The sequence below is a fragment of the Hemiscyllium ocellatum genome, unplaced genomic scaffold (assembly GCF_020745735.1).
Source record: "Hemiscyllium ocellatum isolate sHemOce1 unplaced genomic scaffold, sHemOce1.pat.X.cur. scaffold_274_pat_ctg1, whole genome shotgun sequence".
NCBI lineage: Eukaryota > Metazoa > Chordata > Chondrichthyes > Orectolobiformes > Hemiscylliidae > Hemiscyllium > Hemiscyllium ocellatum.
Genome location: NW_026868190.1, coordinates 1 through 12,017, shown reverse-complemented (window position 1 = coordinate 12,017; position 12,017 = coordinate 1). Strand labels below are relative to the sequence as shown.

The window sequence follows — 12,017 nt, the reverse complement described above, 5'->3', positions numbered from 1 at the left end:
AGATGGCGGCTGCACGTGTCCAGTGATTCGTTGCCCCGAATAAAGATGGCGGCACTGACTCGAGTCAATCGCGAAATGAGGCATTTTCCGGTTTACTGCAAAAACGAGACTGTAAATTTCAAATTTGTCTTTTCCGATGTGCACCAAATGTTCGCAAAACCTCTCAGCCTAGACCGTCACCGTTTCCCTCCCGTTTCCTGCTGTTTATTTCTTTCCTTACCGATAGCTCTCCGCCCGCACAGCCGCGCTGTCCGCGAGGATGATCACGTGGTATAATCAAGTCCCGCCTCTCATTCACTGATTGGTCGGAGGGCCAACCGCCTCGCCAGGTCCTCCAGCCCCGCCCCTGTACTTCCATTGGTCCACCGCTGACATCAATCATCTTGTGACCACTGTTGGCTGGAGCATGCGCACTGCTTCCTGGTTTTTGTTGCTCTGCATAAGTTACAAGAGTGAGAGACAAAGTTAAAAACACACAACCACCTGATGAAGCAGCAGCAGCGCTAGTGCTTCCAAATAAACCTGTTGGACTATAACCTGGTGTTCTGGGAATTTTAATTTTGTCCATCCTAATCCAACATCAGCACCTCCAAGTCACGAGTGAGGGAGGAATGTGTTATAAGTGATTTCTGTCTAGGCTTTCTGAATCTCCGGAGAATAGTTCCTGACACTTGGCTAACTATTCTAACTCTAGGGATCTGATTCAGAACAACCGGGTCCTGCCTCCGAACTCTGCCAACCGCGGACTGTCCTTTAACCCTTGTGTCAAGGGAGACTGTCCACAAGGTTAAGTTCAAAAAGGCGAACTCCAAGTTGACTGGTATCAGCCCTTATCCCCACCGGCTGTCACTTTTCCCGTGGCAATTCGAAATACTGCGAGACACACACAGACAGAGCAACAGATGTTTATTCAATCTTCGAAGATTGGGCGAGTTCCAAAAAGGACTTCGGAAATCGCAACGGGAGATTTTACAGCACTAATACTTATACATTATTTTTCCATTCAAATACATTGGTGATAATTTCATTGGTTTAAACATCTCACGCTATGGATTTTTCTTACATTAAAAATCATTAATGACAATTCCATTGGTTAAAGCATTTCACGCTTTTCTCTGCCAATTTCTTTAATTAAAATGTTATATTATTTTACAATTTCTGCTACTAGTTATAACATTTATTGATGTCATGAAAAGAGCTTTCATTGTATATTGCCCTCTGTGTCTAACTGAAGCATTCCTTGGTTTCTTGCCCAAGGTTACCATGTTCCTGGCATAACAGAGGTGACTTCTAGTTCATGCTTCATTATGGCCTAGTCGATCATTAGTTTCATAATTTAGTTTTTATTCATTAAACCTCAGTTTTAGTACAGTGAGTGTGTGTGTAGGTGTGTGAGTGTGTGTGTGAGTGAGTGTGTGTGTATGTGTGTGTGTATGTGTGTGTGTGTGAGTGAGTGTATGTGAGTGTGAGTGAGTGTGTGTGTGCGTGTGTGAGTGAGTGTATGTGAGTGTGTGTGTGTGTATAGGTGTGTGTATGTGTGTGTAGGTGTGTGTATGTGTGTGTGTAGGTGTGTGTATGTGTGTGTGAGTGAGTGTGTGTGTATGTGTGTGGGATATGTGTGAGGTGTGTGTGTGTGTGTGTGTGTGTGTGAATGCATGAAACTGCAGAAATTACATTAACCATATCAATTGTATAACATAAGAACTAGGAACAGGAGAAGACAATCCTGCCCTTTGAGCTTGCTCTGCCATTCAATAAGATCATGGCTGATCACTTCGTGGACACAGAACCATTTACCCATGTTCTCACCGTATTCTTTAATTAATTATTTCTGTTTTGAAAAAAAGCTACCTTAGCTTTAAAAACGTTTACTGTACAAACATCAACTACTTCCCTGGGCAATGAATTCCATTGAGGTTAAGAAGTTCCTTTCCAATTCAGTCCTAAATTTGCTGCCTCTAATCTTGAGGTGATGCCATCTTGTCCTAGATTCACCTGCCAGTGGAAACATCCTCTCTACTTCTATTTTATCCATTTCATTCATTATTTTATATGTTTCCATTCTTCTGAATTCCAATGAATATAATCCCAATCTACTCCGTCTCTGTTAAGCCAACCCCCTCAACTCTGGAATCAACCTAGTTAATCTCCTCTGCACCCCCTCTCGTGCCAGTACATCCTTTCTCAACTAAGGAGATAACAACTACATGGAGTACTCCAGGTGTGGCCTCACCAGCACCCAATACAGCTGGAACATAACATCTGCTTTTAAGCACAATCCCTTCAGCATAGAAGGACAAAATTGCATTTGCCTTCAGAATTGATTGTTATACCTGGTGACCAACCTCACGCAGTAGGATACTCAGGTGCCTCTGCTTAGCAAAAATGCAACTTTTTAAAATTCAATTAATAATCTCTTTTTAATGTTACTCCAACCAAACAGTATGACATTACATTTATGAACATTATATTCCATATGACCGACCATTGCCCACTCACTCAATGTATCTATGTTCCTCTGCAAAGTTCCACAGTCCTGCGCACACTTTGTCCTGCTACTCATCATCGTGTCATAAGCAAACTTTAACACCCTAAATGTGGTCCCCAACTCCAAATCATCTGTATCAATTCTAAATAATCGCAGTCCCAACACTGATCCCTGAGGCACACAACTAGTCACTGATTGCCAGCCAGGATAATATGCATTTATCCCCACACTTTGCTTCCTGTTAGTCAACCAATCTTCTATCCATGCTAATACTATACCCCTAATGCCATATACCTTTATATTATGCAACAGCCTCTTGCACAGCACCTTTTTGAAGGCCTTTTGGAAATCCAGGTACACTGCATCCACTGGGTCCACATTGTCCAACTTGCTTGAAATGTCTTCATAGAATTCCAAAAGATTTTTCAAGCATGACCTGCCCTTCATGAACCCATGCTGTATCTGTCCAATGGGACAATTTCTATCAAGTCCCTGCTATTTCTTCCTTGATAATAGATCAAAGCATCATTCCCACTATAGAGAAGAAGCTGTCTGGGGTATAATTACCCATCTTTTGTCCACCTCCTTTTTAAAACAGTGGCGTCACTTTTGCTGCTTTCCAAACTGCTGAGACTGCCATGAAGTCCAGTGAATTTTGGAAAATTACTGTCAGTGCATTTGCTATTTCTCCTGGGATACATTCTGTCAGGGAAAAGAGAATTTTCTATTATTAGCTCAATTACCTCCAACAGTCCAAAACTAGGTGTTCTGTAATAATGATAGCTTCCATATCCTCACCTACCTTTGTGTCTTTGTTAATTACTGGCAAGATATTAGTATCCTCCACTGTGATGTCCCGTAACTAAATGCTCCTTCTCTTTTTCCGAAAGACCAACGTTTACTTTTGCCACTCTTTTCTCATTATTTATGTTTATAGAAACATTTGCTATCTGTCTTTATAGTCTGTGCTAGTTTATTTTTCTCATGTTCGAGCTTACATTTCTTTGTAGCTCTTCTGTGGCTTTCTGTTGACCTTTAAAGTTTTCCCAGTTCTAGTTTCATGCTGGTTTTGGCCACTTTGTATGCCTTTCAATTTGATCACTTTCCTTAGATACCCATCGTAGAGAACACCTTTTCTTACAGTCCTTCCATTTCACTGGAATATACCTTTGCTGAGGACTTTGGAAAATGTCTTTGAAAATCTTCCACTGCTCATCAACTGTCCCACCATAAAATCTTTGTTTCCAGTCTACGTTATCCAGGTTCTCCCTCATTCTATTGTAGTTCCTCATGTCCAAGCACAGGACCCAGGTATTAGGTTTTATCTTCACACTCTCCATATGTATTAAATTCAACCATACAGTGATCACTTCTTCCGAGAGGATCCCTAACTCTGAGGTCACTAATTATTCCTGTCTCATTGCAGAGGGTCAGATCTTGGATAGCTTGCTCCCTTGTAGATCCATTTCATACTGTTCAAGTAAAATATCACAGATACACTTAATGAACTCCTCATAGCTACCCTGACTAAGCTGGTTTGACCAAAATACATGTACATTAAAATCACCCATGATAATAACCGTACCATTTTTACAGGCATTAGTTATTTCTTTGTTTATTGCCCATCCCAATATGATGTTATTATTTGGTGGCCTATACACTGCACCTATCAGTAACTTCCTTGGTAGAATTTTGAATGCATCATTCCTGTTTCTCCTAATGTATGGCAAAAACAACAACTACTCATATTGTATGGAATCTTTCACAACGGCAAATCTCCTAAGGTACTTCATGGATGATCCAAACATTGATTAAGCAGAATGATTTCCAAAAAAATCTTAAAGGAGGATAGAATAGGTTAGGGAGACGATTTGACAGACGTCTGCCCTTGACACTTCCAATTGTGGAGCAATGCAGATGGGGCAGATTGGAAAGGGAACATGCAAAGGGGAAATGGAGGAGTGCAGGCAGTGTATAAGGTCTTAAGGACAGAGGAGGTTCCAGACTGAGTCTGTCTGTGATAGAGAGTATAGCTGCCTCATGGAGTTTGAAGCTCTGCAATGGGTGCATGCAAGTCATATTAGTCGAGGATAGTATAATGGTGGCTGAGATAGCTTTTCATGAGGACTTGTCTCCTGAGGTAGTGTGGGCTGAGGTTAGAAACAGAAGGGGAGAGGTCACACTGCTTGGAGTTTTTTTATAGGCCTCCACAGAGTTCTAGGGAAGTGGAAGAGAGGATTAGCAAAATTATTCTGGGTAAGAGCAAAAGTACCAGGGTGGGCATTGTCTATAAACCTCAGGCACATGCGCAGTTTGGTTCCTATGTAGCACATGCGCAGTGTCACATTGATCAGGACAGAGAGAGACATGGAGCTGCTTTCTCCGGCAGCGGCTGCGATCGGCTTCAGAGAGCGGCGCTCAGAGCCGGGGTGTGGGAGCCTCGCTGGGAGAAAGGAGCGGAGAGAATTCACAAGTGCGGGATACAGGTAAAAAAAAACCGAAAAAGCCCCTCCAGGCCCGGGGAAGGAGGTGGCGGTCTCTGATCGGGGAAGCGGCTCAGGGTCACGGCCGCCATTTGTTTGAGGGAAGAGGGAGCGTGGGCCTCAGCGCCGCCATGTTGAGAAGGTCAAGGTGCAGGAGGGCGGGGCTACCGGGGTCTGTAGAACAATCAGAGGAAAGGGAAGCCCCATTGTTACTGATGAATTCCATGAACACAGCGTCACTGGGCGGTCCCGCAGGAATCTCCTCTCTCAGTCCCTGCTGTGATGTTTCACCCCAATCACAACCAGCAGCTCTCCTCCTCTCTCAGCTCCCCTTCTGTCCTTCCTGCAGCATCTGTCCCCTGGGGCATTGAGCTGCCTGTCCTGTCCCTCCCTCAGCTGTTGTTCTGTAATCCCTGTGATATCCCAGTCCCATCCTAGATTACTTCACTAAAGACAGGAAACATTTAATTCACATTCAATCATTTACAATGGTGAGATTTGAACCTGTGTCCAGAGAACATTTGCTGAGTTTCTGGATAAATTGTGTCACAATAATGCCACTAGGCCATCACTTCGCCTTCTCACAGGTTGGGCATCCCAGCACAAGTGTTTGATCCTGTACTCTGGTGATATCATTCAGTGTCGCTCCATGGGCATGGATAGGATAAATAGGCAAAGTCTTTTCCCTGGCGCTGGGGAGTCCAGAACTAGAGGGCATAGGTTTAGGGTGAGAGGGGAAAGGTATAAAAGAGACCCAAGGGGCAACATTTTCACACAGAGAGTGGTACGTGTATGGAATAAGCTGCCAGATGATGTGGTGGAGGCTGGTACAATTGCAACATTTAAGAGGCATTTGGATGGATATATGAATAGGAAGGTATTTGAGGGATATGGGGCGGGTGCTGGCAGGTGGGACGAGATTGAGTAGGAATATCTGGTCGGTATGGACGGGTTGGAAGGGTCAGTTTCCATGCTGTACATCTCTATGACTCTATGTTGTATCCCTCATTGTGTGGTTCTAATTGCTGCCCCTGTCACCATCTCTCACTCTTGTAGCTACTCCAAATCCTGAGCCAACAGAATTCTCCACTCTAGAGAGATGAGGCAGCACAGGCCAGGATTGGAGACTGGGTTTTTCCAGATCTATGTGGGGCTCAGTGCCATTCTACATGTGTAACCCTCACAGCATCAGTCTAATTTCCCATTCTGCCTATTTCTGTGTCTTCTACAGGTACCCAGGGAGTTCCTGACTCAATAGACTTGACAACTGCTGGCTGGGAAGATGATTGGTCAGCCAGAGAAACAAAGGTCAGGGAGGTCGGGAGCCTTGAATAAGTTCTGCCGCCAGATAAGATCACTCAGCCCACAGAGCAGAGAGCAATGAGAGGGCTCCAAACATCAGCTAATGAGACATGAGATAGATATAATGCTGGAAAGGAGCACAGTACTGACACACCCCAGGCTCAGGTACCATCTTTACTTTAAGTTTTGTTGTATTGGGACAGCATCGGGAGTTCCCAGTTTTTCAATCCAGGCCTGTGCTGTCTTGGTGAACATCAGGACAACAGAGGGGAAAGCAGGCCTCCCATGAGAGGGTAGTAATGCTTCCTGGGTCTTTATGTTCCTTATTCCCTCTCCAACACTGTATCGATGGCTTGTCTTGTGGACCAGTGTCTTCAATCATTCTAACACCAATAAGTGTTCCTATCTCTGTCACCTCCTCCCCTCTCACCAATTACTTCACATATTTAAAACCTCCAGTCCAGATGACCATCCATATCGCTGTAACTTGCGTCAGTCTCTACAACATGCCTTGTCTCGGTAGTCTCCTCCTCCAATAACTAGAAACATCGGGTCTGTTTCTGTGCGGCATGACCTTTCGGCCGAGGTTTCCGAAATGGAATGAGTCGCGTTTGCCTGTGTTTGGCTCAAATCCCTTCAAGTCAGGCACCATCCAAGGAACAGGAAATTCAACAGTTCGGGCATAAGTCCTTCATCAGGAATGAAGGGCTTATGCCCGAAACGTCGAATTTCCTGTTCCTTGGATGCTGCCTGACCTGCTGCGCTTTTCCAGCAACACATCTTCAGCTCTGATCTCCAGCATCTGCAGACCTCACTTTCTCTCCAAATCCCTTCAAACCTTCTCCTCTCCATGTACCTGCCCAAGTGTCTTTTCCATGTTGTAATTGTACTTGTTTTCACCATTTCCTCTGGAAATCCATTCCGTCTATGCACCATCCTCTGTGGAAAATGTTGCCCCTCAGCTCCCTCTTTAAATCCTTGCTCTCTCACCCCACGTTTATGCCTCTAGCTTTGGACTCACCTACCCTTGGCAATTCACGTTAGTTAGACCCTACATTGTTTCATAAACCTTTATAAGGTCAACCTGTGGCCTTATTGATGACAGTGTTACTAATATCTCCAACTCATGTACTCAATGCGCTGGCCAATGAAGACAAGTGTGCCAAATGCTGCTTTCCCCACCCTATCCACCTGTGATGTCACTTCCAAGAAACAATGTAATTTCACCCCTTGGTCTCTCTCTGTTCGATAACCCTGCCCAAATCCCTACCATTAACTGCAATAGTCCTCCTGGTTTGACTGAACTAAATTCAACACCTGAATTAAACTCCATCTTTCAATCCTTGATCCATTGGCCTAGTTGATTACCATCCCCTTCGAGAACTATATTCCCTGCCCACTCTTCTACTTATCTTTGTATCCACAAACATTATAACAGGGACTCTTTTATTTTAACTCAAAAGGTTTATGTAAATGATGAACAACAGTGGTCCCAGCACCAATCCTCACAGCACACTGCTGGTCAGAGGCCTCCAGTCTAAACAACAACCCTCTCCCACCACCCTCTGTCTCCCACTGTCATCCCATTGTATATCCCATTGCTGGCTAGCTCTCCCTGATCCCTTGTGATCTACCCTTACGAACCAATGTATCATGCTGCACCCTGACCAAGGGTTTGCTGAAGCCAGAAACAACATCTGTTGCCCTGCCTTCATCTATCTTCTTGGTCACATCTTGAACAAACTCCAGTCAAGTTTGTGAGACATGTTTCCCACGCACAAAGCCATGCTGGCTGTTCGTAATCAGTCCTTGTATTTCCAAATGCATGTAAGTCCTACCTCGCAAACTGACCTCCAACAACTGACCCACCCTGATGTCTGGCTCATCAGCCTGTAGTTCCCTGGCTTCCTCTTGCAGCCTTTCTTAATTAATGACACAACGTTATAATCATAGTCAGAGAGTCAGACCGCATTGTTTGGTTAACACTAACAATACTCTAAAACTGATCTTGTCCTACCTGCCTGTTCCTGGATCATATCCCTTCAAACCTTTCCTATTCCTGTACTAATCCAAAAATCTTTAAACATTGTAATTGTCCGCACATTCATCCCTTCCTTGGGAAGTTCATTCCACACGCATCCCACCCTCTGTGTGACAATGTGTCCCTCACTTTTTTTTAAAAAATGTCTCTCCTCTAAACTTAAGAATGTAGTGCCTTGTCTTGAAACTCCCCTGACCATGGGAAAAGACAACTCCCATTAGCTCTATCTATCCCCCTCATTATTTTATAAACTTCTATGATGTCATCTGTCAACATTCAGGTTTCAATGAAAACATACCAACCTATCCAGCCTTTCTTTATAACTGAAACCCTCCATAACCAGCCACATCCCAGTAAATCTCCTCTGAATCCTCTGCAGCTTAATAATATCCTTCCTATAACTGGGCACAGTATTCCAGAAGAGGACCAAAGGATTAAGCAATGAAAACAAGTGTGGCAAGCAAGTTTTTTTTACCATCCTGTCTCTCCATGTTGCAAACTTCAACCTGAACCCTGAGTTCTACAACACTCCCGAAGGACCTACCATTAATTGTATAAGCCCTGCCCGTGTTTGTTGTACCAAATGCATTCCCTCACATTTATTCAGATTGAACTCCATCTACAGTTTTTCAGCCATTCACACATTTCATCAGGATGCCTTTTGTAATCTCAGAAAACCTTCTTCACTGTCCACAATGCCACCCTCCGGTCTATCAGCCTGTCACACATAGCTCTCTATGGTACAAATATCTCTGCTAGGGGCCCTACAATGTCTTCACCAGCTTCCCACAATGTCCGGAGCTACATTTGATCAGGTCCTGGGGATTTATTTACCTTTGTGTTTTAAAACTTCCAGCACCTCCTCTTCGATAATGTGGACTCATTTCAAGACATTGGCTCATAGAGATGTACAGCATGGAAACAGATCCTTCGGACCAACTCCTGCATGACGTATCTAGTCACATTTGCCAGAACTTTGCCAATATCCCTCTAAACCCTTCCTACTCATACACCCATCCACATGCCTTTTAAATGTATTTCTATCAGCCTCCACTATTTCCTCGGGCAGCTTATTCCATACACTCTGCAGGAACCAATTGTCCTTTAGCTCCCTTTAAAAAGTTCCCCTCGCACATTAAAGCTATCTCCTGTCTGTTGGGAATCCCTCAGCCTGGGGAAAAGACATTGTCTATTGACCCTATCAATGATCATCATGATTTTAAACACCTTTATCAGTCAACTTCTCAGCTTCCCATATTCAAGTGAATTCAGCCCCAGCTTATTCAGCATTTCCCTGGAGCGCAAACTGACCAACTTTGGCAACATTTTTTCTGAACCCTTCCGTGTTCCACAACATCCTTCCTGTGGCATTGAGACCAGAATTGCACACAGTATTCCAATAGTAATCGGGCCAAACACTGTTTAGTTCCCTGAGCTCCCCAGGATTTATCCACAGTAAGTTCCAAAGTGAAATATTTGTTTCGGATCTTGTAATTTCACACATCCCCTCTCGCCCTCCCCTCCCATCTCTCGCCCTCTCGGCCCTCTCTGGCCCTCCTGGCCCTCCACTCCCCTTGCCCTCCCTCTCCTCCCTCTTTCACCCTCGGCCCACCTCTCCCCTCTCTCGACCTTCCGTCCCTCCCCTCCCCGCTCTCACCCTCCCGGCCCTCCCCTGCCCCCTCTCGCCCTCCCGGAACACCCCTACCCTCCCCTCTCTCGTCCTCCTCTCGCCCTCCCCTACCCTCCCCCTCTCGCCCTCCCCACCACTTTCCTCTCTCGCCCTCCACTCCTCTAGCCCACCAGGCCCTGCCCTCCCCTCCACTCATTTCGCCCTCCCCGCTTCTCCCCTCCCCTCACCCGCCCCTCACCCTCGCCTACTCTCTCTCGCCCTCCTGGCCTTCCCCTCCCTCGCCCCTAGCACTCCCCTCCCCTCCCCTCTCTCGCCCTCCTGGCCCTCCCCTCTCTCGCCCTCTCAGCCCTCCACTCCCCTCCCCTCCCTCGCCCTACTATCCCTCGCCCTCCCCTCCCCACTCTCGCCTACCCTCCCCTCCCCTCTCTCGCCCTCCCGGCCATCCTCTCCGCTCCCCTCTCTAGCCCTCCCTGCCTTCCCCTCCCCTCCCCTCTCTCACCCTCCCTCCCCTCCCCTCTCTCGCCCTGTCCTCCACTCCACTTTCTCGCCCTCATGGCCCTCCCCTCCCCTCCCCTCTCTCGCCATCCCCTCCCCTCTCTCGCACTACCCTCCCCTCCCCTGTCTTGCCCTCCGAGCCCTCCCCCTCCTCTCTCTCGCCCTCCCCTTCCAGCCCCTCTCTCGCCCTCCTTGCGGTCCCCCCTTCACGCCCTCACGGCCCTCCCCTCCCCTCCCCTTCCTCGCACTCACGGCCCTCCCCTCCCCTCCCCACTCTCGCCCTCCCGGCCCTCCCCTCCCCTCCCCTCTCTCGCCCTCCCGGCCCTCCCCTCCCCTCCCCTCTCTTGCCCTCCCCTCCGCTCTCTCGCCCTCGCCTCCCCTCTCTCGCACTACCCTCTCCTCCCCTTTCTCTCGCTCCCGGCCCTCTCCTGTCCTCCCCTCTCTCGCCCTCCTGGCACTCCCCTTACCTCCCCTCTCTAGCCCTCTCTCACCCTCCCGGCCCTCGCCCCTCCTCCCCCCTCTCGCACTTCCCTTCACTCCTCTTGACCTCACGGCCCTCCCAACCCCTCCCCTCCTCTCACCCTCCCCTCCTCTCGACCTCCCTTCCCCTCCCGTCCTGTAGCACTCCCCTTCCCTCCCCTCTCTCGCACTCCCCTTCCCTCCCCTCTCTCACCCTCCCCTCTGCTCTCTCGCCATCCTGGCCCAGCCCTCCCCTCTCCCGCTCTCCCGTCCCTGCCCTCCCCTCCCCTCTCTCGCCCGCCCCTCTCCTCCTCTTGACCTCCCGGCCCTCCCACCCCCTCCCCTCCTCTCACCCTCCCCTCCTCTCACCCTCCCCTCCTCTTGACCTCCCTTCCCCTCCCGTCCGGTAGCACTCCCCTTCCCACCTCTCTCTCGCACTCCCCTTCCCTCCCCTCTCTCGCCCTCCCCTCTGCTCTCTCGCCATCCCGGCCCAGCCCTCCCGTCTCCCGCTCTCCCGTCCCTGCCCTCCACTCCCCTCTTCTCGCCCTCCCCTCCCCTCCTCTCGACCTCCCTTCATTTCTGTCGCCCTCTCCTTCCCTCCCCTGTCTCGCCCTCCCCATACCTGTCCTCTCTGACCCTCCCCTCCCCTCCCCTCTCCTCTCTCACCCTCCCCTGGCTCGCCCTCCCCTCCCCTCTCTCACCCACCCCTCCCCTCCCATCTCTCGCCCTCCCGGCCCTCCCCTCCCCTCTTTCGCCCTCCCCTACTCTCTCACCCTCCTGGCCCACCCCTCCCCTACCCTCTCTCGCCCTCACCTCACCTCTCTCACCCTCCCCTCTCTTGCCCTCCCGGCCCTCCCCTCCCCTCCCATCTTATGCCCTTCCCTCCCCTCCCATTCCCCTCCCATATTACGCCCTCCCCTCCCCTCTCTTGCCCTCCCGGCATTCCCCTCCCCTCACCTCACCTATCTCGCACACCCGGCCCTCCCCTCCCCTTCCTCGCCCTCCCCTCCCCTCTCTCGCCCTCCCGGCGGTCCCCTCCTCTCGCCCTCATGGACCTCCCCACCCCTACCCACTCTCGTCGTCCCGGCCCTCCCCTCTCTCGCCATTCAGGCTCTCCCC

At 48.8% G+C, this 12,017-nt stretch overlaps 1 long non-coding RNA gene across 2 annotated transcripts in view; it reads right to left on the bottom strand.

The window, feature by feature from the left end:
- The window catches only part of LOC132812475 (uncharacterized), a 40,048-nt gene extending 39,671 nt beyond the window's left edge, over positions 1 to 377 (bottom strand). For both annotated transcript variants that reach the window (XR_009643665.1, XR_009643667.1), the window contains exon 1: positions 221 to 377. This is a non-coding gene — a long non-coding RNA (uncharacterized LOC132812475). The remainder of the gene's footprint in view (positions 1 to 220) is intronic.
- Between the last annotated feature and the right edge of the window lie 11,640 nt (positions 378 to 12,017).